Source organism: Callithrix jacchus, chromosome 4 (genome assembly GCF_049354715.1).
Source record: "Callithrix jacchus isolate 240 chromosome 4, calJac240_pri, whole genome shotgun sequence".
NCBI lineage: Eukaryota > Metazoa > Chordata > Mammalia > Primates > Cebidae > Callithrix > Callithrix jacchus.
Genome location: NC_133505.1, coordinates 34,512,397 through 34,539,126, shown reverse-complemented (window position 1 = coordinate 34,539,126; position 26,730 = coordinate 34,512,397). Strand labels below are relative to the sequence as shown.

Sequence of the window (26,730 nt, the reverse complement as noted above, 5' to 3'; positions counted from 1 at the left end):
TTTGCGAACAAGCAAGTACTCAGAGATTTTGTCACCACCAGGCCTGCTTTACAAGAGCTCCTGAAAGAGGCACTACACATAGAAAGGAACAACCAGTACCAGCCATTCCAAAATCACACTAAAAGTTAAAGAGCATCAACATAATGAAGAATCTACAACAACTAACAGGCAAAACAGCCACTTAGCATCAAAATGGCAGTATCAAATTCACACATAACCATATTAACCCTAAATGTAAATGGACTAAATGCACCAATCAAAAGACAAAGACTGGCAAATTGGATAAAAATCCAAAACCCATCAGTGTGCTGTATCCAGGAAACCCATCTCACATGCAAGGATACACAAAGGCTCAAAATAAAGGGATGGAGGAAGATTTACCAAGCTAATGGAAAGCAAAAAAAGAGCAGGAGTTGCAATCCTCATCTCTGATAAAATAGACTTTAAAGCAACAAAGATCAAAAGAGACAAAAAAGGCCATTACATACTGGTAAAAGGATCGATAAAACAAGAAGAGCTAACGATCCTAAACATATATGGACCCAATGCAGGAGTACCCAGATACATAAGGCAAGTTCTTAATGACTTACAAAGAGACTTAGACTCCCACACAATAATAGTGGGAGACTGTAACACTCCACTGTCAATATTAGACAGATCAAACAGACAGAAAATCAACAAGGATATCCAGGGCTTGAACTCAGACCTGGAGCAAGCAAACCTGATAGACATTTACAGAACTCTCCACCCCAAATCCACAGAATATACATTCTTCTCAGCACCACATCACACCTACTCAAAAATTGACCACATAATTGGAAGTAAAGCACTGCTCAACAAATGCAAAACAACTGAAATCATAACAAACAGCCTCTCAGACCATAGTGCAATCAAGTTAGAACTCAGAATACAGAAACCAACCCAGAACCGCACAGCTTCATGGAAACTGAACAACTGGCTCTTGAATGTTGACTGGGTAAACAATGAAATGAAGTCAGAAATAACGAAGTTCTTCGAAACCAATGAGAACGAAGACACAACATGCCAGAACCTCTGGGACACATTTAAAGCAGTCTCTAGAGGAAAGTATATAGCAATAAGTCCCCATATGAGGAGAATGGAGAGATCCAAAATTGACACGCTATCATCAAAATTAAAAGAGCTAGAGGAGCAAGATCAAAAAAACCTCAAAACCCAGCAGAAGACAAGAAATAATTCTAAGATCAGAGCTGAACTGAAGGAGATTGAGATACGAAAAACCCTTCAAAAAATCAATAAATCCAAGAGCTGGTTTTTTGAAAAGATCAACAAAATAGACAGACCACTAGCCAGGTTGATTAAAAATAAAAGAGAGAACAACCAAATAGATGCAATAAAAAATGATAAAGGGGAAATCACCACAGATTCCACAGAAATTCAAACCATCATCAGAGAATATTACAAACAACTCTATGCACATAAACTAGTAAACCTGGAAGAAATGGATAAATTCCTGGACTCCTGTGTCCTCCCAAGCCTAAACCAGGAGGAAGCTGAAACTATGAATAGACCAAGAACAAGGTCAGAAGTCCAGGCAGCAATTAAGAGCCTACCACACAAAAAAAGCCCAGGTCCAGACGGGTTCACAGCCGAATTCTACCAGACACACAAAGAGGAGCTGGTACCATTCCTTCTAAAACTATTTGAAACAATCCAAAAAGAGGGAATCCTTCCCAAATCATTTTACGAGACCAACATCATTCTGATACCAAAACCCGGCAGAGACCCAACAAGAAAAGAAAACTTGAGGCCAATATCCATGATGAACATAGATGCAAAAATCTTCAATAAAATATTGGCAAGTCGATTGCAACAGCAAATCAAAAAACTTATTCACCATGATCAAGTAGGATTCATTCCGGGGATGCAAGGCTGGTTCAACATACACAAGTCTATAAACGTAATTCACCACATAAACAGAACCAAAAACAAAAACCACATGATTATCTCAATTGACGCAGAGAAGGCATTTCACAAAATTCAACAGCCCTTTATGCTAAAAACCCTCAATAAACTCGGTATCGATGGAACGTATCTCAAAGTAATAAAAGCTATTTATGACAAACCAACAGCCAATATCATACCGAATGGGCAAAAACTGGAAGCATTCCCTTTGAAATCTGGCACTACACAAGGATGCCCTCTTTCACCACTCCTATTCAATATAGTTCTGGAAGTTCTAGCCAGAGCAATCAGGCAAGAAAAAGAAATAAAGGGTATTCAAATAGGAAAGGTGGAAGCCAAATTGTCTCTATTTGCAGACGACATGATAGTATACCTAGAAGACCCCATCGCCTCAGCCCAAAATCTCCTGAAACTGATAAGCAACTTCAGCAAAGTCTCAGGATATAAAATCAATGTGCAAAAATCACAAGCATTCGTCTACACCAATAACAGACTTAAAGAAAGCCAAATCAAGAGCGAACTGCCATTCAAAATTGCTACAAAAAGAATAAAATACCTTGGAATACAACTCACAAGGAACGTAAGGGACCTCTTCAAGGAGAACTACAAACCACTGCTCAACGAAATCAGAGGACACAAACAGATGGAGAAACATTCCATGTTCATGGTTAGGAAGAATTAATATCATGAAAATGGCTATACTGCCCAAAGTAATTTACAGAATCAACGCTATCCCCATCAAGCTACCATTGACTTTCTTCACAGAACTGGAAAAAACCACCATGAACTTCATATGGAACCAAAAGAGAGCCCGCATAGCCAAGTCAATTCTAAGCAAAAAGAACACAGCGGGGGGCATCACACTACCGGATTTCAAACTATACTACAAGGCTACAGTAATCAAAACAGCATGGTACTGGTACCAAAACAGAGATATAGACCAATGGAACAAAACAGAGGCACCGGAGGCAACACAACATATCTACAACTATACAATCTTTGATAAACCTGACAAAAACAAGCAAGGGGGAAAGGATTCCCTGTTTAACAAATGGTGTTGGGAAAACTGGCTAGCCATGTGCAGAAAGCAGAAACTGGACCCCTTCCTGACACCTTACACTAAAATTCACTCCAGATGGATTAAAGACTTAAACATAAGAACTGGCACCATAAAAACCCTAGAAGGAAATCTAGGCAAAACTATCCAGGACATAGGAGTAGGCAAGGACTTCATGAACAAAACACCAAAAGCATTGGCAACAAAAGCCAAAATAGACAAATGGGACCTAATGAAACTCCACAGCTTCTGCACAGCAAAAGAAACAGTCACTAGAGTGGATCGGCAACCAACAGAATGGGAAAAAAGTTTTGCAGTTTACCCATCTGACAAAGGGCTGATATCCAGAATTTACAAAGAACTCAAACGGATTTACAGGAAAAAACCAAACAAGCCCATTCAAAAGTGGGCAAAGGATATGAACAGATACTTTACGAAAGAAGACATATATGAGGCCAACAATCATATGAAAAAATGCTCATCATCACTGGTCATCAGAGAGATGCAAATCAAAACCACATTGAGATACCATCTCACGCCAGTTAGAATGGCGATCATTAAAAAATCTGGAGACAACAGATGCTGGAGAGGATGTGGAGAAAAAGGAACACTTTTACACTGTTGGTGGGAGTGTAAATTAGTTCAACCATTGTGGAAGACGGTGTGGCGATTCCTCAAGGCCTTAGAAATAGAAATTCCATTTGACCCAGCAATCCCATTACTGGGTATATATCCGAAAGTCTGTAAATCGTTCTACTATAAGGACACATGTACACGAATGTTCATTGCAGCACTGTTTACAATAGCAAAGACCTGGAATGCCCATTGATAATAGACTGGATTGGAAAAATGTGGCACATACACACCATGGAATATTATGCAGCAATCAGAAATGATGAGTTCGTGTCGTTTGTAGGGACATGGATGAATCTGGAGAACGTCATCCTCAGCAAACTGACACAAGAACAGAAAATGAAACACCGCATATTCTCACTCATAGGTGGGTGATGAAAAATGAGAACACATGGACACAGAAAGGGGAGTACTAAACACTGGGGTCTATTGGGGGGAAAAGGGGAGGGCCAGTGGGAGCGGGAGGTGGGGAGGGATAGCCTGGGGAGAAATGCCAAATGTGGGTGAAGGGGAGAAGGAAAGAAAAGCACACTGCCATGTGTGTTCCTACGCAACTGTCTTGCATGCTCTGCTCATGTACCCCAAAACCTAAAATCCAATAAAAAATTAAAAAAAAAATGTAACTAACTTTCCCTCTCAGCCACAACAGCCATAAGGTACATCATCATCAAAGATCTGACAGAAAATCAATGTCAAACTAAAAACTTGAGGCTGCAAATCTCTCTTTCATGAATAAAGGTAAAACAAAACATTATTGTATAAATGAAATGTTTGCACTCTCCAAAATAGCCCTCTAAAAATATCTACGAGAACAGAGAAATATGTAAGAATGAAAGAGAAAGAAAACAGAAATTTTAATTTGTAGTCATTGGTACATATAACTCAGTACTGTCATTATAAAGTATTAATAATGTAGCTTTCAAAGAAAAAAGTCACATCGAATACATAACATGTTGTGTTATAATTTCTTTATTTATCCTTGCAGCCTCACTCTTGACTTCTATGAAGTCCAAGGAAGTTTGATTCTTTTTCTTGAGACTCAGCTCTATAGACTCATTTCCATAGAGCACAGTACCCAGAATTGATGAATGTTTACCATATGGATGAGTTTTGTGAAAGTACTTAGCAGATCAGAAGTTGTGGTGCATAAGCACAATTCAAAAGTGGCTGAGGAGTGACATCAGAGAACATGGTGGCATAAGAACTCCAAAGGCCAGCCCTGCACAGAGGCAATATGCTTGTAAAACATCAGGATGAAAAATTCTCTTGAAGAGTTGTTAAAGCACAGATTCCTGGACTCACCATTAGATATTCTGATTGGGTTGATAAAGAATCAACTGCATCAAAACCCTGAAAAATCATCAAAGATTTATAGCAATGTAGTAAGTTCAGAAAAATGTACTGGAACACAGGAGCAGAGCTTTGTGGCACCATATCTTACCCTTGACTCACTCCTCCCTCTCCAAGTCTGCAGTGATCTTGAAGACAGCAGCCTGGTAACCCAGTGTGGGTTCCTATGCCAGAGGAAGCCAAGTGAACCATGTTCTCAAAGAATTGTGATTGTCTGTCTTTTCCTGTTGGGTGACTCCATGAAGGCAGGTAAGAAATGGCTTACATTGGGCTGGGCATGGTGACTCATGCCTGTAATCACAGCACCTTGAGAAGCTGAGCTGGGTGGATTTTTTGAACTCAGGAGTTTGATACCAGCCTGGGCAACATGGTGAAACCCCATCTCTACAAAAAATACATAAATTAACTGGGTATGGTGGCACATGCCTGTAGTCTCAGCTACTCAAGAGGCTAAAATGAGAGGATTGCTTAAGCCCAGGAGGTTGAGGCTACAGAGAGCCAGGATCATGCCACTGCACTCCATCTTGGGCTTCACAGCAAGACCTTGCCAAAAGCAAACAAAAAACAAGAAAAAGAAAAGAAAGTTAATCCTTTGCATTTATTTTCCCTGCTGATAACTCCCTTAAGTTAGAGAGGCAGGGGGCACCTGATAAAAAGATTTAAATGCCGGTGAGCAAGCTGTTGCCCAGTTGAGGCAAAAATTATTACAGGAGAAAATCATAGACATACAGAAAAGCCTGGAGGGGAAACTGGGTGAGTGAGATGGGGAATGTGGGTTTTGAAAAGCTTCCATATCCCTGGAAGTGTGTATACCCTCCTCCATGATCTCAGTATGTAGCACATGCTCACAAAGCACCTGAGAATGCCCTATGTTCACACCTCTTTTTTGGCTCAAGATGTTTAAGAAAATATCTTTCAAATCACAGATTGACCACTGAGCTAACAAAATATAGATTTCAGTGATTACACACAATATAGAATACAGTCTGTACAAAAATAGTGTAGAAAATGTGATTTTCAAAGTTACCACATGATAGTATTCAAAATAAAAATAAGGGATCCAATTAAACTAGATAGTAAGATCCATTCTCAGGAAAAAAGAGAAATAGACCAAAACTATTCCTGAGAAAGGCCATTGAACATACGTACTGAAAAAACACTTTAAATCGACAGTCTTAACTATGTTCATAGAACTAAAGAAAACCATGGGCAAAAAAACCAAAGGAAATCAGAAGAACTATGTTAACTCAAATAGAGAACATCAATAAAAGGCACAAAGTTTAAAAAGAGACCAAGTAGAAATTTTGAAGCTGATAAGTGCAATAACTAAAATGAAAAAGTCACTAGAGGAGATCAAAATCAACTTTCACTATGCAGAATGAAGAGCCAGCAAGCTTAAAGATAAGACAATTGAAACCATCCAGTTTGAGGTGCAGAAAGAACAAAATTATGAAGAAAAATGAACAGAGCTTAATAAATCTGTGGGACAATAGCAAGCACAAGTACTTTGTGAGTTCTCAAAGAAAACAGGGGAGGAGCAAAAGAAGAATGGCTTTTTGGAGGAATAATAACTCCAAACTTCCCAAATTTGATAAAAAAATGTGAATCTACACATCCAAGACACTCGATAAATTTTAAGCCGTGAAAATTTCTAAATATCCACACTGAGAGACATTATAATCAACCAGTCAAACACCAACAACAAACAGATTGTCTTGAAAGCAACAACAGAGAAGGAACTTTTCAGGTACAATGGATCCTCAATATGATTAACATGCAAGTTTTTGTCAGAAACCATGGGATTCAGGAGGCACTGGGATGACAAATTAAAAGTTAAGAAAGTAAAAGAACCAACAGCCAAGAATTGTATGTCTAAAACACTCTCCTTCAGAAATAATGGAGAAATTAAGACATTCACAGGTTTAAAAAAAGCCGAGAGATCATCTCAACCCTACTGTGTGTGTGTGTGTGTGTGTGTGTGTGTGTGTGTGTGTGTGTGTGTGTGAATTCTTCTCTTGTTTCTCCTATTTGATTTAAAAGAAAACGTCCATTGACTGATGATTGGAGAAACAACACATAGTTTATTTCTGCAATAAAATATTATTTGGCCATAAAAATAATAAAGCAGTGGTACATGATAAAACATTGCTGAATCTTGGAAACATGATAAGGGAAGGAAGCCAGTTACAGAAGGCTACATAATTTATTAACCCATTTTTTTGTGAAATATTTAGAAGAAGCAAATCTATAGAAAAAGAAAGTGGATTTGTGGTGACAGGGCCTGGTGGAAGGTGGAAATGGAGGTTGACTGATTAATAAGTACAGAGTTTCCCCTGAGGTGACAAAAACATTCTGGAACTGGGGAGTGATGAGGGTTGTATATCTACATTGTGAATCTACTAATTGTCACTGCAATGTGCACTTAAAATGGTTACAGTGTTCATGTACACTTTTGTGCTCATTTACATTTTATCACAATAAAAAAGAGGTTGAGAAATAAATTCCAAAGTCTTTTGTATGGTAAACTCCTGAGTTTGCTTGAGAATCTGCCCATCGTTTCCTCTCAAGATGTCATCTCCCACCCAGAGTTCACCCTTGCTCTTCTGCAAGTAGAAAGCCTTCTTTCAGGACATTGTCCAAGATCAGCCAGGCCCAACCCCAAAAGTGACTTTCTGTCTCAGATCCAAATGCTCAAATGCAACTCCGGGGCTAATTTCAGTGGGAGTAAGAGATTATCCAATGAGAATAATTCATTTGGAGAGAAAATGTTTGGCCTTATGAAAGTGCTTCGCTTTCCTAAAGTAGATCCTGCTTACCAGTAAATACAGAGTTTTTGTATGTGTGGGGTGGAGTTCTCAGCAGAGTAATTAAATATATCTCTAGGAACACCGCACAGCTCATGTGTAGCTGACTGATCCACCCATCTGCCACCCCAACTGAAGGAAGGAACTGTATTCTTACCTTGGCCCATCCTTCAGCTGCAGTCCACTGGACATGGACCATTACAAGTGTGAAGCTTCCAGGGTTTTCAGTTGCTCTTCCTGCTGTTGTAAAGCCTCCACCGGTGTGACTGATACCCAGATGAGCCTAGAGGTAGCTGAGTGTTCCCTAACTTTCCAGGCCAACATATTTAGTGAACCCAGACTAAACCTTTAGGTTCTCAGGGACTCTGACTTTTAACTGTGGAAGGGCAGAATCCAGCTCACTCTCTCAGGTGTGATGGTAATGACATAATATAGTGCATGTATACATAACTGCAATTTATATATCTGAAAATGAGATAATCAGTATTACATAAACTGATGATATTTTTAGTGTTGACTTCATCGCTCAGGTGAACACTGTAACAGAAGAATCAGTCATGGATTGTAGAGGAAGAATTTTTTTTACCCTCTGCAAGAGCCATCAGCAGGCATTTCTCCCATAAGGACTTCAAATGAGAATATGTTTTAGGCTGAGGTTGGCAGGAGATCTGAAGTCTTTTTATTATTATTATTTTAACGACGAGATCTCACTATCTTGCCGGGCTGGAGAGCAGTCATTACTCACAGGTGTGATTATAGCCTCAAACTCCTGAGCTCAATCAATTCTCCCACCTCAGCCTCCTGAGTAGCTGGGACTCCAGGTGCCAGCCACAGTGTTCAGCCACTTTTCATTGTCATTTTACTTCAAATGTTTTATTTTGAATGTTAAAATATATGTTTCTACATTAGAAATGTGAAAATATATTTGATTACAGAAGACTTTAAAATGCACAGATCAATGCCTCGTTGAATTTTAAAGAAAATAAAATGCACAGAAGAGCGAATTACCACCCAGGCCTCCCCTCAAAAGAACCACTGCTGTTATATTATTAAACCTTCCTGGAATGCAGTGTGAATGGTGATTCCTGGAGCTGTCTTTTGCAGTGGTGCTGATTTCCATTCTGTTGTTTTCTATGTATATGTTTTTATATAGGCTTTCATTGTAGAAAGTTGCATTCATAAGTTGTGGGTTATCTTTTATTTCATAGAGTCTCACTCCTGCCTGCAGTTGCTGGAGTGCAGTGGCATGATCTTGGCTCGCTGCAACCTCTGGATCCCAGGTTCAAGTGTTTCTCCTGCCTCACCCTTTTGAGGAGCTGGGACTACAGAAATGAGCTACCAAGCCTGGCTAATTTTGTGTTTTTAGTAGAGATGGGTTTCACTTGTTGGCCAGGCTGATCTTGAACACCTGACCTCAAGTGATCCACCCATGTTGGCTTCCCATGGTGGTTTGGGTTATTTTGAATGTTGCTTTTCAAAAGTATTATTATGCAAGTAGTTTTCCATGTCATAAAGTCTGCATGGAGTTTATAGGCTTTTACAAGCTGCATCCCATCTCTAACAAGGAGATGTGGTCAGTGTTCTTGTTCTTTTAGATCAATCTGTTTTAATTTTGTCTTTTGATAAGTAATATTTTGACAATCATGTTTGCATGTAAAGATTCTTCTATGGCTGTGATTTTAAAAATTCATAGACTACTCAGGTTGGCCATGGTGGTTCATGCCTATACTCCCAACACTTTGGGAGACTGAGGCAGGCATATTGCTTGAGCCTACGAGTTTTAGGCCAGCCTAGGCAACATGGAGAAACCCTATCTCTTACAAAGAATATAAAAGGATTAACCAGGCTTGGTGGTACATGCCTTTAGTTCCAGCTACTCAGGTGGCTGAGGTGGAAGTGTTGCTTAAGCCTGGAAGACTCAGGCTGCATTGAGCCTTGAACACCTCCGCACTACAGCCAGCGAGGCCCTGTACCAAAAAAATAAATTATATACTATTCAAATGGTAAGTATTAAACAAGTGTCTGTGAGGGTGTTTCTGGAAATGATTGGCGTGTGAGTGGGTGGACTTAGTAGAGAAGATCCTCCCTCACTCTGGGCAGCTGCAATCCAATCACCTCAGGGCCCAGATAGAACAGAAAGGCAGATAGAAGGCAAATTTTTCTCTGCGTCTGTCTTTGTCTCTGTCTCTGTCTCTCTCTCTTACTCTCTCTCTGGAGCTGAGAGTGAGACACCCTTCTTCTCCTGCCTTGGACATCAAAACTACAGGTTTGATGGTCTTTAGATTCTGAGTCTTGCACCAGTGTGTGCTTTATCCTCCTGCTTTCTTTTCTGGATCCTTGGGCCTTTGGCCTTTGACTGAGCCCTGCTACCGGCTTTTCTAGTTCTCCAGCTTGCAGACAGTCTGTTGTGGGACTTCTCAGCCTTTATAATTCTGTGAGCCAATTAGCCCAATGAATCCCCTCTTTATCTATCATCTATCTATCTATCTATCTATCTATCTATCTATCTATCTATCTATCTCTCATCATTTATCTATCTGTCTATCATCTATCTGTGCTCTTGGTTCTTTCTTTCTTGGTAATCCTAATAAAGAACAGACAATAAACAAATAAAATTTGTCATAGTATTAGTGATAATTGCCATTGAGGAAAATGTGCCTAGGCTGGAAGACTGGTGGTAGAGGTGGAAATGGCAGGGGTTAGATTTCAGAGAAGGTCATTTGACAAGAGCGTTCCTAAAACTAGACCACGTGACATTTGAAAAGAGACATTAATGTGAGGAGTGAGCCATGTGGATCCCTAGGGAGCAGGTGCATGTGGGAGTCACAGCAATGGCAGGTGGCAGAGACAGGACAGAGCAGACAAGAGGTTGGTGTTTGAGTGAAATTGAGTGAGCTGGGCTGAGAGTGGTGAGATGATGCCAAAGTGGCCAGGGGGGCCCTGTGATAAGGAACTCATAGGAAATGGTGGGAAACTGGGGTTTCATTATGCCCAAGAAGGGAAGGGGCTGGAGTGCTCATAGGATATGCTCTAATTCTCATTTGAAAGACACACTAGTCTGTTGTATCGGCATTGGACATTGGGCATGAGAGGCACTAGGCAGCCTAGCTGAAAGGCCCTTTCAGTTTACTATCCTAGAGAGGATGGTTTTGGTGTGGAAGTGGCAGAGGAGTGAGAAGTGATTGGATCTAGTGTTGATATATATATTTTTTAATTGTGGCAAAACATACATACCACACAATTTACCTTCTAACAATGTTTTTCAGTGTACAACTCATTGGCGTTAAGTACATTTACAATTTGTGGTGGTTACAAAAACACCAATATGCATTTCCAGAGCATTTTCATCATCCCAACAGAAACTGTACCCATTAAAGGAAAGCTTCCCATTGTTCCTACCCTCAGCCCCTGGTAACCTGTACTCTACTTTCTATTTCTATGGATTTGCTTATTCTAGCTGCCTCAGACAAGTGAAAAATCATATTTGTCTTTTTCTGGCTTATTTGACTTAGAGTGTTTTGAAGGTTCCATTGAATCCAAATATTATTTACTTTTAAGGCTGAATAATATTCCATGCTCATGTGCACCATGGGTTGTTTATCTATTCATCCTCTGACAGACACTTGGGTTGCATCCACCGTTTAGCTATTGGGAATAGTGCTTCTATGTGCATGAGTGCACAATTATGTGTGTACATACCTACTTTAAATGTTTGAGGGTGTATGCCAAAAAGTGAAATTGTTGGGTCATATGGAAATTCTATTTTTACTTTCTTGGGGCAGCATCACACTGTTTCTATGGTGGCTGCACCATTGCTCACTCTCACCAGCACTGTACAAGTGTTCCATTTCCTCCACATCCTCTACAGTACTTGGACTAGTGAAGCTGAGCATTTTGTTATGCCCTTCTTGGAATTCCTTATTTTTATGTCCTTATTGTGTATCTTCTCTGGAGAATTTTCAATTCATGCATTTTACCCATTTTGAATGTGATTGCTTTGCTATTGTTAAGTTGTAGTTCTTTATGTAGTCTGGATATTAATTCTTTATCAGATACGTGATTGGCAAATATTTCCTCCTATTCTGTGCATTTTCTTTTCACTCTCTTAATAGTGTCGTTTGATGTAAAAAAACTTTTTACATTTTGATAGAGTCTAATTTGCCATTTTTCTTTTATTATTATGCTTTTGTTACCTGCCAAAAGCCACTAGCAATTCTAATGTCTCTAAGATTTTCCTCAGCATTTTCTTGTAAGAGTTTTACAGGTTTAACTCTTAAGGTTAGTTCTTTAAGCCATTCTGATATAATTTCTGTATAGGGTGTAATAGAAGGACAAGAATTTTTCTAGTATCATTCTTTTGCAGGTGGCTATCCAGGTTTCCAGCAGCATTTGTTAAAACACCATGTGTTGCAGTGGGCTGATCCATTTGTAAGATGCACTGATCACTAATATATGGGAGCACCATGCATTTATTTACCTGTCTTTCCTCTAGAGTTGTTTTGAGAATGTTTTCACTGACAACCCAGCAGAAATAGATGCATATGACTTCCTATAAAATTAAATTCAAGTAAAATTATAAATATTAAAATGCTAAGACTGGAGCAGGATTAGAACATCACTAGAAAAGCCAAACATAGGCTGAAATGGAGGGTTTATGTTTACCTTGCTACACATTCTGTTGGCCCATCTCTATGATTATTGCATAAGAGAGCCACAGGCTGGGGTGAGAGCTCACATACCAGTCCCTGGTTTTCTGCTTCAGAAACAATTTCAGATTCTCTGCCTATTCAGAGTAAGAAAATTAACTGAAAGATGTTGAATGTGAAGTTGGCATCTACAAAGTTGAACAGTGAGTACTAAGTGTCAACACCAGGAATCCAAGGAGATTCTATCTTTTTACACAGAAATGTCCCACCCTGCACTGCTGAAGGCAGCAGGTACCTTCAGGGGAACTTATGATGAAGAAAATCCCTATATGATGTAGAGATTTTCTGCTGCAGCCCTAAATTGCACTGTCCTTCTTTCTAACTGAAGGTCTCACAGAGTTTTATCGCTTCAATGGTTTCACCGGGGCCCAACTTTTGCTTTTTCGATGTTGTTTGTTAGAGCTTCTAGTTGGGGCTTAGAGAAGTGACTTGGATATTTTGCCAAAATGATATTTCTTTAATGGAATTTGAAATCCATGAACACTCTACTTTCCTGCTGTATCCCCAGAGCAGGGTGAATACCTTGCTCTTCTTTTCAGAACTTCATTAGGAGAGGTACAAGATTTGCAGCTAGGGCCTCCCTCGATCTCTACCCTTTCTTTAATTAAGAGGATAACAAGCCATTGGGGGAAGAATTGTGTCTTGTGCTTCTCCTGATCTGATTAATATTAATAGTCAATGTCCTGTGAGTAAGTCACGTGTGCACATAACATCACCTCTGCATGCAGTGTCATGGAAGGGTGGGTTCCTGGGCTCCAGATTAATAGCCTAAGCACTACAGGCACAGAGCTAGAGCTCTGGGAGGGGAGGGATGGCTGGGATGAAACCTAGTCTTGTGTTGTGCTGGCCCGAGCATAGAAAGTCAACACCAAGTCAAAAGTATGTCAAATTGCAGGGTCTTTACTGCCGGTGGCCATGGAGGACTCGCATCTCTCACACCCGTGGCCTTGAAGGGAGGATGTCAAGACCCTTTATACCCATAAAAATCACCTTGGGAGTGAGGGTGAGGGGTGGGGGTGGGTGTGAGGGGCTTCAGACATTCCAAGGGCTAGTGGATTCTGTAAATCACCTTCTGGGTGGAGATGAGGATGAGGGGGTTCTGGACATTCCAGTTGATTCCTGAGCAAAGATGAGGGTGAGGGGCTCTGGACATGCCGAGGGCTAGGGGACTTTTTAACATTCTGGTTGTTACTTAAGTGGTTCACAAAAGTCAAGATTAGCATTTGTTTACACATTGTCTGGGTAGGGAGGAAATTACAGTCCTTAATTACTTATTACAAGTCGCAGGGGCCAAGATGGCATGGGTTTAGACTGCCTGCCTGTCACGTTTGGGTTACGGAGAGCAGTTTCGATAGAAAGCCGAGGTATGGTTGAGGTATGCAGTTTTATGGGCTTTTACCATGTCACATTCCCTTCGTATTTATTTACAGAAATTAAATCATTGATTCCTCCAACAGGTTAGTATTGTTTGTTGGTTCTAAGGGCCCATACTGAGACCTTAATATCATTAATCTTATGGAGTCAACCCTAGATTTTATGAACCTGAGCAGTTGGTTTAGGAGGCAGGGGCCAAACATGAGTCCCAGGAGGAGCAGGAAAGAGTTTTCCCATGTCCTCTCTATGCATATATACTCAGAGACCCCAGGTTTGCCCCATTGTCCATCTACGACCTGGGGTAGTTACAGTTATTTTGAGTGGGTTATAAGACCCAGTGTAGCATGAGGATGGGAGAGAGTCTCGGTTATAAGAGATGAAGGAGTCTATGTTTTTGGTGTACCCTGATATAGTGGAGATAGTTTCACAACCCCAGTGGGGGCAAAAGAATTCATGTAAGTCTCCACAGTTCCATATTTTTTTTTTTTCTTTTTGTGGGGTGGATCCTGGGCACACATAGTTGTTGCTCTGCCCCTGAACTGCTATACCCGGCTACACTTCCACTTGTTCTAAAATTTAAGTTGGGGTCCAGGAGGGCACAGAGGTCTAGGGAGAAGGTAAGCGGGTTCTTTTGAATGTACTCCAGGGTTAAGTTGACTATGGTGGATCCCTTCCCAGTTAAGGAACTAACATATCCTCCAGTGGATCCCTGTAGGTGGGTTCTGGCGGGGGGTTCGCTATAGGGATGTACAGCACAGATTAGGGTGGCGAGGGTGGTCACCGCAAAGAGCACACAAGTCTTAGCTTTAGTGAGTCGGGGGATGAGTGTTTGATGCTCCATTGTACTTCTGGTGGGGCAGTCTTGATGTGGGTGTGATGAATCCAGGCCGCTAGTTCGTCCACCTTGAGTGCGGTGGGTGTGGTCAGGATAACCATGTAGGGTCCCTTCCAACTGGGAGTGAGGCCAGAGATGGTGAATTTTTTAAGAAGGATAGTCTCCAGGCTGGAAGGGGTGGGACAGGTGTCCTTAATGAGCTGGTGTGTCTGGGATTGAACAGACTGGAGCACCTGTAAGGACTTAAAAAGTATATAGCTATGGACTTAAGCATGCACAGTATTCATGGATCTGGGGAGTAAGGAAGGGGTCCTACTAAACATTATTTCAAAAAGGGGGGAAACCTTTTTGATAGGGTGTGCATCAGATGCAGAGGAGGACAAAAGGAAGCAGGATGACCCAGTTTTCACTGGTCTCTAGGACAAACTTTGTCAGGGTTTCTTTTAAGGTTAGGTTCATTCGTTTGACTTGCCTGAACTCTGAGGATGACAGGTACAGTGCAATTTCCAGGATACACCCAGGGCCTTGGCTAGGCCCTGAGAAATTTGCGCAGTAAAGGCAGGCCAACCCCAGTGTTAGAGGGAGGCTAAACCGAGGAACAAGGTCCTCTAATAGTTTTATTGTGACCACCAAAGCAGTCTCGGACCTAGTGGGGAAGCCTTCAACCCATCCAGAGAATGTATCTATTAACACCAAGAGGCATTCATAGCAATTTGCTGGGGGTTTATTTCAGTGAAATCTACTTCCCAGTGCTCCCCAGGGCTAGTCCCTCTGAGTCTCACTCCTACCTGGCTAGACCTGCTCCCTCCCGGATTTTCTCGGGCACGTACATCACACCAGGTAGTAATTTTCTTTATAAGTTCAGGTAAGTGGGGAATGTAGTATTTGGCTTTTAGCGGCTCAGTTAGTTTGGTCTGTCCTAAGTGAGTGGCCTGGTGTGTCTCCTTAACTAGGGCCGGTCCTAGAGCTTTGGGACCACAATCCTTGTGTCTGGTAGAATCCACCATCCTGTGGAATCTTGTGTGTCTCCTTGTTCTTTAGCAAAGTTTTCTTTATTAGTACATAGGGGCAGGGGGCAGGGTTGGGGATGGCAGAGTTACAAGAAGAGTCAGAGGTTTTACTGGTCCCAAGGCTGCCTGTCTGACTTGTAAGTCAGCTGCCCTATTTCCCCTCACCTCCGGTGAATTTCCCTAGGGCTAGGATTTCTTCTTTATTTTTGATGTTTTTTTTTCTTTTCTCTGATGCAAGTAGTCCTCTTTCTTTATAAATGGGTTTATGTACATGAGCCATAGCAAAGGCATATTGGCTATCTATGTAGATATTAACAGTTTTTCCCTCTACCCAGTCTAAGGCTTTTGTCAGAGGTTCTGAGTTCTGCCTTTTGGGCCGAGGTTCCATGTGGGAGAGCCTGGGCCCAGATAACCCACTCTAGGGTGACTACAGCTGCCCCGGCATACCTGACTCCATTGACCATGAAACTGCTTCCATCCGTATACAGTACCTTTTCTGGGTTCTGCAGGAGGACGTCGGTGAGGTCCGGTAGAGCCACGTGGAGGACGTCCATTGTCTGTTGGCAGTCATGTATGGGCTCCTCCAGCTCGCTGTCTGGTAGCAGCATGGCAGGGTTTAAGACCGTAGCCTTTAAAAACTTTATGCAGGGCTGGTCCAAAAGTAAAGCCTGATATTGAACAATGCAGGCATTTGACATCCATTTTCCCAGAGCTCCAAGGAGTAGTGACTCCACCACGTGGGGTGTTACTAAATTTAACTCCTGCCCCAAGGTTAGTTTGTCTGCTTCCTTGACTAACAGGGCTGTAGCTGCCACTGACCTCAGACAAGCTGGCCACCCAGAGGCTATGGGATCAAGGCTTTTTGAAGGGAAGGTGACTGGTTGGGACCATGGTCCCAATGTCTGGGTGAGCACCCCCTTAGCAACTCCCTGTTTTTCATGCACAAACAACCGGAAGGGTTTACAGATGTCTGGCAAGGCCAAGGCTGGGGCCATAGTCAGGGCAGTCTTGATCTTGTTAAAAGTCCATTGCTCTATCTCTGTCCAACTCAAGGGCTGATTTCCTCCAGTGCAGGCATACAGGGGCTTGGCTATCTTGGTGAATCCCAAAACCCATAGCCTGCAGTACCCTACTGCCCCAAGGAATTCTCAAACTTGGCATTTCATGGTGGGGTTGGGTATTTGCAGCACTGCTTGGACTAGGCTAGGTGCCAGTGCCTGGTTGCCCTTCTCTATGATATAGCCCAGGCAAGTAAATTTGGGTTGGCAGAGTTGGGCCTTTTTAGCTGAGACCTGGTAATCCAAAGTCTGTAGGGTCTTTAATAATGACTGGGTGATCTCTTTACAGGCCTCCTGGGTTCTTGTAGACAAGAGTAAGTCATCCACCTATTGGAGTAGGGTGCACTTGGGGAACTCAGCTCGGAAGATGGCAAGATCTTGGCTAAGTGTTTCATCAAATAGAGTGGGGGAGTTTTTAAACCCCTGAGGCAGTCTTGTCCAAGTGAGTTGCCCCAAGACCCCAGTATCAGGGTCAGTCCATTCAAAAGCAGATATGGGCTGGCTAACAGGGGCCAGTGGGATGCAAAAGACTGTATCCTTGAGATCCAAGACAGTGAAATGGCAGCGTTCTGCACCCAAGAGACTTAGGAGGGTGTACAGATTTGGAACTGTAGGGTGGACAGTTTTTACTCATTTGTTTAACTCCCTTAAGTTCTGTACAGGCCAATAGTCCTTTGTGCCTGGTTTTAAGATGGGAAGTAATGGGGTATTCCAGGGGGACTTACAGGTAGTAAGGACCTCTCCTTTTAGGAGTCTGGTTTATATAATTTCCTGTCTGGCTTCTTGGCTTATGGGATATTGTCATACCTGGACTGGAGTTGCTGTTGCCAATAGCTGGACCATGACTGGGGTATGGTGACTTGCCAAGCCTGGGGAATTTGTCTCAGCCCACACTCCGGGTAGAACTTTCCATTCTCTTGGAACTTTCCATTTCTCTTGGAATTCATGGAGGAGGTTTGATGTTGGTAGTTGATCTGTCTCTGAGGATAAAGTTTCCGCAAGAGATACTCCTCTGACAGAGCACAGGTGATGAGGATTTGCCAAGGTGGCCCTGATGCCAAGGGAGGAGGAATTGAGCGGCAAGCCTGACCTTCACAGAAAGAAATATTTGCTTGAAGTTTGTGAAGTAAGTCCCGTCCCAGGAGTGGGTACAGATACTCTAGAATGGCTAAGAAGGAGTGAGTGACAGTGCCATTCCCCAGATCAAGTCAGTTGGTGGTCCAAGGGCTTGTTGATTTTTTTTTTCCTGTGGCCCCTTGGATAATTGTTTTTTACTGGATAGTGATCCCAGAGGCTAAGAACCAAGTGGGCCACCTGGTGTCAACTAAGAAGCTGATGGGTTTGTCCTCAACTCTTAAAGCGACCCTGAGCTCTTGGGGGCTTAGTAGATAAGAGCCCCAGCCCCGTGAATCCTGACCATCTAAATTGAGGATAGCCCTCAGTGGATTTTCCTGAGCGATTACTCCTGTTTTTCTCTTGGGGCACTCATTCTTTCTAATTTTCTCTTCTTTACAGTATGCACATTGGTTTGTTCCTAATGGGGCCAGGGACCCCAGGGGCCCTTTTACAAGGCCCCCTGCCCTCATGGCATGACTCATGTCTTCTGAAGGGCTGCTATTACTGCCTTAGTAACTTTTTTGTTTTGTATGGCTCCAGGAGTATCCTTGTTATTAAAAACTTTCTGGACAATTTCCAGCAATTGGGTTAAATTTATTTCCTGAAATCCCTCTAACTTCTGTAACTTTCTTTTAATATCTGGGGCTGACTGAGAAACAAAAGCCAGATTAATGGTCCATGATTTTCTGTAGCCTCAGTGTTAACAGAAGTGTAGGTGCGATTAGCATCTTGTAGACGGTCAAGGAAGGCAGCCAGCGACTCCTGCGGACCCTGAGTTACAGTCCCTGCCATGGAGAGGTTAGTGGGCTTGTGGGCTGCTCCCCTAACCCCTTATAAAAGATACCAGTAAAAAGTGTTCAGAGCCTGGTGACCCCCCAAGGTGTTGGGGTCCCATTGGGGTCAGGTAGAGAAAAAAACCTTTTTAATTTGGTCCTCCTCCACCCTTTTTTTTTTTTTTTTTAACTGTTCCTCACCCTGGACCTATGGTGGCTTTCAGGGCTTCTTGTCTATTTTTGCCGCTTTCCTCTGTGGTGAACAGAATCAGTAATAATTGTTGGCAGTCATCCCAAGTGGGGTGATGGGTCTGGAGTACAGATTCTAAGAGCCCTGTCAAAGCCTGGGGCTTCTCAGGGAATGGGGGATGTTGAGCTTTCTGACAGAACTTACTCCATTGTAAAACCCTGCCACCGTCTTAAGTTCCCCAGTCTCCCAGCACGACACCCTCCCCGGGAACTTTTCATCTCAGCAGGTTCCTAACCCTCCCCCTCTCACCATCTTAGCAGCTCCCCAGCATGAACCCCTCCCAGGAACTGTTAAACTCAGCAGTTCCCCAGCCCCTCCCCTCCTGCACAGCCCCTCACACTGGAAGCATCTGCCAGCTCGCAGGCCATAAAAATCCCCGTTGCCACGCCACGGGTGCTGCACACCAATTTTGGGTACAGCCTGGCAGCTTTTCCCTTGCTCTTAATAAAGCTTGTGCAGCACTTGGTGTTTTGGCCCTCTCTTTAATTTCTATCACCTACCAGTTATATAACACTTGACAAGAAAAAGATGTGAACAAAGAATGGGCGAGCCTGATTGTCTTCTCCTGTTGGGGGCGCCTCTTGGAGAGGAAAGACTGCTGGTGGGTGTGGGGCTCCACTGCAGGTGTGCAGGGGGGACAAGGTTTGGCAACTAGTACTGTTGAGGGGGGTGCTGAGGCCCTGGTTCAGAGAACCTTGAGTAGGGTGGAGGTAATTTCTGATCCTCTGCTGTGGTGGAAAGAATGGCTGGCCCAGAAGGGGCTTTCTTTGGGCTGGCTAACATGACCTGAAGTCTAGCCGGTTTCATGCAACGTTTCAGCCATGGCAAGGTTGGGGGTTGGTGGGGTTGGACTAAATCCAACCATTGGTTAATGTATGGAAACTGGTCAGGATGTCCAGGAGTTCCTGCGACCATTTTCCATACAGCCTGGCTAATTTTGTTTGTTTGAATGCCAGATTTCCCCCAAGAGATTTCACTAATTTAAGACTGGCTTCACTGAGGATTTAAACCAACAATCTTACAGTTGCAGGCCCTACACCTTAACTACTGTGCTAAGAAGTCACTTCCATTACAAAGAGTTAGAAAGCTTTTCTTAAAGCCAGATTTTGGATGCAAATACTGCACCCTGAGGCAATGTGACCTGCCTGAAAAATGGGCAGGGCTGGAGGCTGGCAGAGAAAGAAAAAAAAAAAAACTCTTGTTATGTCATTTTAAAAACTGAGCTTGCAGCTGCTGGGCCAGGTATGAGTTCCCTGCCTCTGCAGCTTTTGGTCACCTTGACACAGGGACCCTAAAAAGCATTAAATTCCTCTCTCCCTATCTCTCTCTCTTCTTACTTTCTCTTTTTTCTTTTCTCTTTGTCTCTGTCTCCTCTCTCCTCTCTTCTATTTTTTTCTCTCTTCTCTCCCTCCCTGTCTCTGTCTCCTGTCTACTCTCTCTCTCTTCTGTCTCCTCTCTTTTCTATCTTCTCTCTTTTTTTCCCTCTTACTTTCTTGTCCTCTCTCCTCTCTTCTGTCTTTCTCTCTTTCTCTCTGTTCTCTGTCTACTCGCTCTCTTTTTCTCCTTTCTCTTCTGTCTCCTCTCTTTCTTTTCCTCCCCTACTTTCCTTTACTCTGCCCTCTTTCCCTCCCTGTTTCTGTTTCTATTGACAGAAAAGACAACTACTCCTTTTTTACCCTAAATGGGCAAAGAGGGGTGGTAGGTTCTTATTTAAAGTTTGAGTCTCTAAAACAGAGAAAAAAACCTACACCCAAGTCGTCGGGGGCAGAATTTTCTCTCAGACATGAAAAAAAGGAAGAATGAAGCCTCAATGATAGAGTAAGAAGAAGAAAAGGAAAGAACAGAATTATTTCCAGGGGTATTAACTCAATTAGAGTTCCTTGAAGTCAATGGTCTCTTAGCCAATGGAGAATATTATCCAACTCAAGAGTAACAGGTCTAAACCACTGTATATCAGCCAGCAGGAGTCTAACAAAACTGGTGAATCTACAATAAAGACAGAACCACATATAGGACTGACAAACAAAGGATGGAGACCAGTCTGATGCCTGCCCGGCCATGTCCCCAGAGGAATGTTTCAGAGCATCTTGGCTAAGGTATACCCATATAAACCCCAGGTCTGGTCACCTCAGAATTTTCAGTCCTGAAATGAATCAGTGTTATGCCTTATGACCTCCTCGTGGAACCATGGGTGAAGGACCATACAAGCCCTGTAACCTTCCAGCCATGGGACTACATATATACACACTCACTTTGTCACTCACACCAAGGTTATGGAAAACAACCAAAAACGAAATTACCCGAGCCTCCAGTGAGGTAACCTGAGCCTCCAGTGAGGCAACCTGAGCCTCCAGTGACATCTCACGGTAGGCTTGGCTGATCAGAGTTGCAATGACCGCATCCGGTCTCTGACTCAGGCACCCCTCCCCTCAATGGACTGGTCCCCAGACCTGACTTACCTCTGGAAGTTCCCAGAACCCTGAGGAATTTCGGGTGAATGTTGGCCGGGTAGTAGCTCATCCTCCGTGGGGCTGGAACTCTGGGGCCCTGGAACATCTCAGGGGGTGCCTCCCCTAGAGGTCCCTGAGGTGGGAGTGGCTGCCCGGGTGAGACTTTGAGATGGCTTTTGTCTGGTGATGGATGAAGATAAATCTTGCTGGAGCTTCCAAAATGTTGTACTGGCCCAAGCATAGAAAGTCAAAACCAAGACAAAAGTATGCCAAATTGCAGGGTCTTTATTGCCGGTGGCCATGGAGGACTCGTGTCTCTCACACCCATGGCCTTGAAAAGAGGGTGTCAAGACCCTTTATACCCATAAAAATCACCTTGGGAGTGAGGATGAGGGGTGGAAGTGGGGGTGAGGGGCTTAAGACATTCCAAGGGCTAGTGGATTTTGTAAATCACCTTCTGGGCAGAGATGAGGAAGAGGGGGTTCCAGACATTCCATTGGATTCCTGGGCGAAGATGAGGGTGAGGGGCTCCGGACACTCCAAGGGCCAGGGGACTTTTGACATTCTGGTTGTTACTTAAGTGGTTCACAAAAGTCAAGATTAGCATTTGTTTACACACATTGTGGGTAGGAAGGAAATTACAGTCCTTAATTACTTATTACAAGTCACAGTCCTTAATTACTTATTACAAGTCACTAGATGGCATGGGTTTAGACTGCTTGCCTGTCACGTTTGGGTTACAGAGAGCAGTTTCAATAGAAAGCCGAGGTATGGTTGAATTATGCAATTTTATGGGGCTTTTACCATGTCACACTTGTCCTTTAGTCCTGGGGCCTTTTCATTCCTCACATGCTGGGTGGTGGGCATCTGGCAGGTGCTGATGTTGGTGGAGTTGAGGGAGGACACTGGCCAAGACAGGGAAAGCAGGATTGGAGAGATAATTAGGGCAGACATTATTTTTTCTGAGCGTAAGTCATAGCTTGAAATGTGGAAGGCCTGAAGGTATATCTATCTCCCTACCCAAAGCTGTTTTTGCCTTTCCCGCAAGGCTAATTTTCCACAGGCCTACAGTCAACCTCAGGGGGCACCCAAAGACGATGAGGGCACCACGCAGCCAGGATTGTCTGTGGTACTGGGTCCTTGACTTGACCAGGAAGCCAAGACTTTGCAGCCAGGCCGCCTGGATTCAACTTGCAGCTCTGGTCCTACTGATACTTTTCCTCCTGGTGCCTCAGTTTTTAAATCTGTAAGATGGTGAGGACATTACAGCACTTACTTCTGGCGTGGGTTTCTCAACAGTAGCACTGTTAATCATTTGGGAAAGAGAGTCCCTTGTGGAGTGGGTTGTCCCGTGCATTTTGGGAGGTTTGCCAGCAGCACCCCACTCACCCTCTCCCACCAATCCCAATATGACAACTGAAAATGTCCCAGGATTTAAAGGTCTCCCTTGTATCTAGGAGCTTCCCTTCCTCAGGCATTGTCCCGAGCTGCCCTTCCTCAGGCATTGTCCCACCTGACACTTGAGCTCATCTCTGCTTTGGTCCACATAAGGCCACTTTTTAAAAAGTTGTTTCTTTAAATATTCTATCCATCTGTTAAACAAATGCATTTTCTTCCTTTATCTCTGCATTCAGTTAATGCTTCCACACTCTTTGTTTAGTATATCTTAAAATGTATCAATTCCAGTTCTAGTAACTAGCGTATCTGACTTGCATGATATGTGCTATGACCCCTAGTAGAGCTCTGGTTTCTTTAGCCCAGGAAACGTGTTCTCAATTCTGCTCTAGATGATGAAAATCAATTTATTATACATTATTTGTTTGAAATGTTGCTCCTCATATATAAAATGTACATGTGGATATGGCTTGAATTACTAAGTGGTTTTATTTCTTCATTCCCCTGATAATTGTTGTGCCCTTACTTCAAGTAAAGCACATGGCATGACATTGCTTCCTTGATCACACCAGATCAAATGAGAAAATGAGACGTTATAGCCAGGTGTATTGGCACATGCCTGTAGTCCTAGCTATTTGTAAGGCTGAGGCAGGAGAATTGCTTCAGCCCAGAATTTTGAGGTTACATTGAGGTATTTCAGTCTGGGCAATAGACCCTGTTTCTTAAAAAAAGTCAAAAGACATTGTGAGCTGTCTACATGTACTCTATGTCTCAGGAGATTCACGTCCTTTAATTTTTCTAAAAGGCATCTCCGTGCAGTTTTCATGAATGTTTGTCTGGTATTTCTCTTCTGCCCTTTTCCTTTCAACTTTTTTGTATCTTCTACTGAAATTGTGGCTTTTGTAAACAGCCTACAGTTATTTATATATTGACTTATTTTTCCCCTTCTGCACTATTTGTCTTGTCATTGGAGTGTGTGAGTCCATTATGTTTAATGTCACTGTTGACCTCATTGGGTTTAAGTCTGTACATTGTCATTTGCTGCCTTCTAATATTATCTTTTTTGTTCAACAATTTTTCTTCTATTGTCATCTTTAGATGAATAAAAAACTGCATTGTAATCTTCTGAATAAGTGTTCTAGTTACAAATTCTTTTATTATTACCTTAATTATCTGAGACAGCACAATAATTCGTGACTTATTACAACCAACAGCAGACCATAACTTCCCTGACTTCCACCTACCTGTGCAGACAGCCCAGGGAAGAATCAGTGCTCTGGCTCTGAGACACAGCAGGGTAGAAGCAGGAGAGTTAACTGGATGGTGAAGCTGTAGCTGCAGAGGCATCCGGGCCCCTCACCTGCACTCCTCGTAGATGTCTCCTCCACTGAATGCCTGATACCCTCTCCTCCGTATGCTCCTGCCAGAGTCTCCCCATCTCTACGGACAGCAGTTCCTCCCTTCTACTCACTCAGTCCAACACTGTGGGTGTCCTTGATTCTTCTTTCTCACACCACAGATGCAATCCATTAGCAAGTGCTGTGAAGTCCATCTTCAAATTCTCCCAGAATCCCATCACTTCCCACCATTTCCCCTGCTCACACCCCAGTCAAGGTAACCAGCATCTCCATCCTGGAATACTGCACTCCTTTGCCACCATTTCCCTACTGCCTCACTTGTCCCCCAGCTCCCAATTTTGTTCTCAGCACAGCAGCCAGAAAGAAGCTTTCAAAGCATAAGTCCCACCATGTCCCACTTTTCAAAACTATCGTCTAACTCCCCATGTGATTCAAAGCAAAGATCAAAACCCTTCCCACACCCTCCAGGCCTACCTGCTCTGGCTACACCTCTGACCTCATTTCAGTTTCTCTCTGTCCAGCCCTTCTGGCCTCTTCCTCCTTCCAGGAACACAGACACTTTCCTGCCCTGGTGCATCTGCACTGAAGGTTCCTGCCTGAAAAGAGCTTTCCCAGTCATCCTTGTGGACAGCTCCTAACATCCCTCAAATCTCCACTCAAAGGTCACATTTTTAAAAATTTTTTTATTTTTAGGGAGGAAGGGAGGAAGGCAGGAAGGGAGGAAAGGAGAAAGGGAGGGAGAAAGAAAGGAAGGGAGGGAGGGAGGGAGAGAAGGGAAGGAAGGAAATCGGGCAATGAGAGAGATATTGCCTACCTGGATCTAGAGGTCTATAAGTTGATTTCTTTTTTTCTTTTTTTTTGAGAGAAGGTAAGAAAAGGAGTGAAGGAGAGGAAGAAAGAGGAAGAAAAAAAGGGAGAGAGAATGAAAATATTGGTTTATTATAAATAAAAGGGTATTAATAATGGTCAATCAATATTTCATTTAAACCTATGAGTAGGTGTGATGTAGTATTGACAAGAATGTATATTTTGTGTATTTAAAGTGGAGAGCTCTATAAATATTTATTAAGTTTACTTGTTCTGGATCTGAGTTCGAGTCCTTGATATCCTTATTAATTTTCTGTCTCATTGAGTCTAAGTCTCTATGTATCTGGGTGTTAGGATCGTTAGCTCTTGTTGTTGCTCTGATCCTTTTACCACTATATCTTTGTTGCTTTAAAATCTATTTTATCTGATACGCAAACTGCAACTCCTGCTTTTTATTTATTTATTTATTTTTGGGTGTGAAATGGGTCTGGATGTAGCATACCGTTGGGTTTTGGCTGTATCTTTTGATTGGGGGATTTAGTCGATTTAAATTTAGGATTACTGCCATTTGATGTTAACTGGCTGTTTTATCCATTCGTTGATGTAAATTCTTCTTTATGTTGATGCTTTTTACTTTTTGGTATGTTCTTAGAAAAGCTAATACTGGTTGTTTCTTTCTATGTGTAATGCTTCTTTCAGAAGCTCTTGTAAAGCAGGCCTGGTGGTAATAAAATCTCTGAGTACTTGCTTGTTCATAAAAGATTTTATTTTTCCTTCAGTTGTGAAGCTTAGTTTGGCTGAATATGAAATTCTGGGCTGAAACTTCTGTTCTTTAAGGATGTTGAATATTGGCCCCCACTCTCTTCTGGCTTGTAGAGTTTCTGCTGAGAGATCTGCTATAAGTCTGATAGGTTTCCCTTTGTAGGTAACCTGACCTTTCTCTCTGGCTGCCCTTAGTATTTTCTCCTTCGTTTTAACCCTGGTGAAGCTAATGATTATGTGCCTTGGGGTTGCTCTTCTTGAGGAATATCTTTGTGGTGTTCTCTGTATTACCTGGGGTTGAATATTGTCCTGCTTTGCTACCTTAGGAAAATTTTCCTGAATAATATCCTGAAGAATATTTTCCAGCTTGGATTCATTCTCTTCGTCAAATTCAGGTACACCTATCAAACATAAATTTGGTCTTTTCACACAGTTCCACATTTCTTGGAGACTTTGCTCATTTCTTTTTATCTTTTTTCTCTAATCTTGTCTCTTGTTTTGTTTCATTTAGTTGGACTTCGACCTGTGATATCTTTTCTTCAGCTTGAATGATTCGAGTGTTTAAACCTGTGCATACTTCTCGAAGTTCCTGTATTGTATTCTTCAGTTCCATTAATTCAGTTATATTCCTCTCTAAGTTGTCTATTCTCATTAGGATTTCATCAAACCTTTTTTCAAAGTTCTTAGTTTCTTTACATTGGGCTACAACATGTTCTTTTAACTCACAGAAGTTTCTTATTATCCCTGAAGCCTGATTCTGTTAATGGGATGTGCTCATTCTTCATCAAACCTTGTTCCCTTGTTGATGAGGAACTGTGATCCTCTGTAGAGGGAGAGGCATTCTGATTTGGAGTATTCTCAGCCTTTTTACACTGGTTTCTTCCCATCATTGTAAATTTATCCACCTGTCATCTTTGTAATTACCAACTTTCAAATTAGGTCTCTGAGTGGGCGTCCAAGTTGTTAATTCCCAGGGCTGAAATATGAGCAACCCACTGCGCCAGCCAAAACAGCAGCGTTAAGACTGATGGTGCTTTACTGCCCAGGA

At 42.5% G+C, this 26,730-nt stretch overlaps 1 non-coding gene and 1 pseudogene across 1 annotated transcript in view; both read left to right on the top strand.

Annotated features, from left to right (window-relative positions):
• LOC103792335 (large ribosomal subunit protein uL4) overlaps positions 1–26,730 on the top strand; it is a 521,713-nt gene that overhangs the window by 266,272 nt on the left and 228,711 nt on the right. The gene's annotated exons all lie outside the window — the stretch shown is intronic.
• LOC144582393 (uncharacterized) lies at positions 21,749–24,754 on the top strand (annotated as a pseudogene).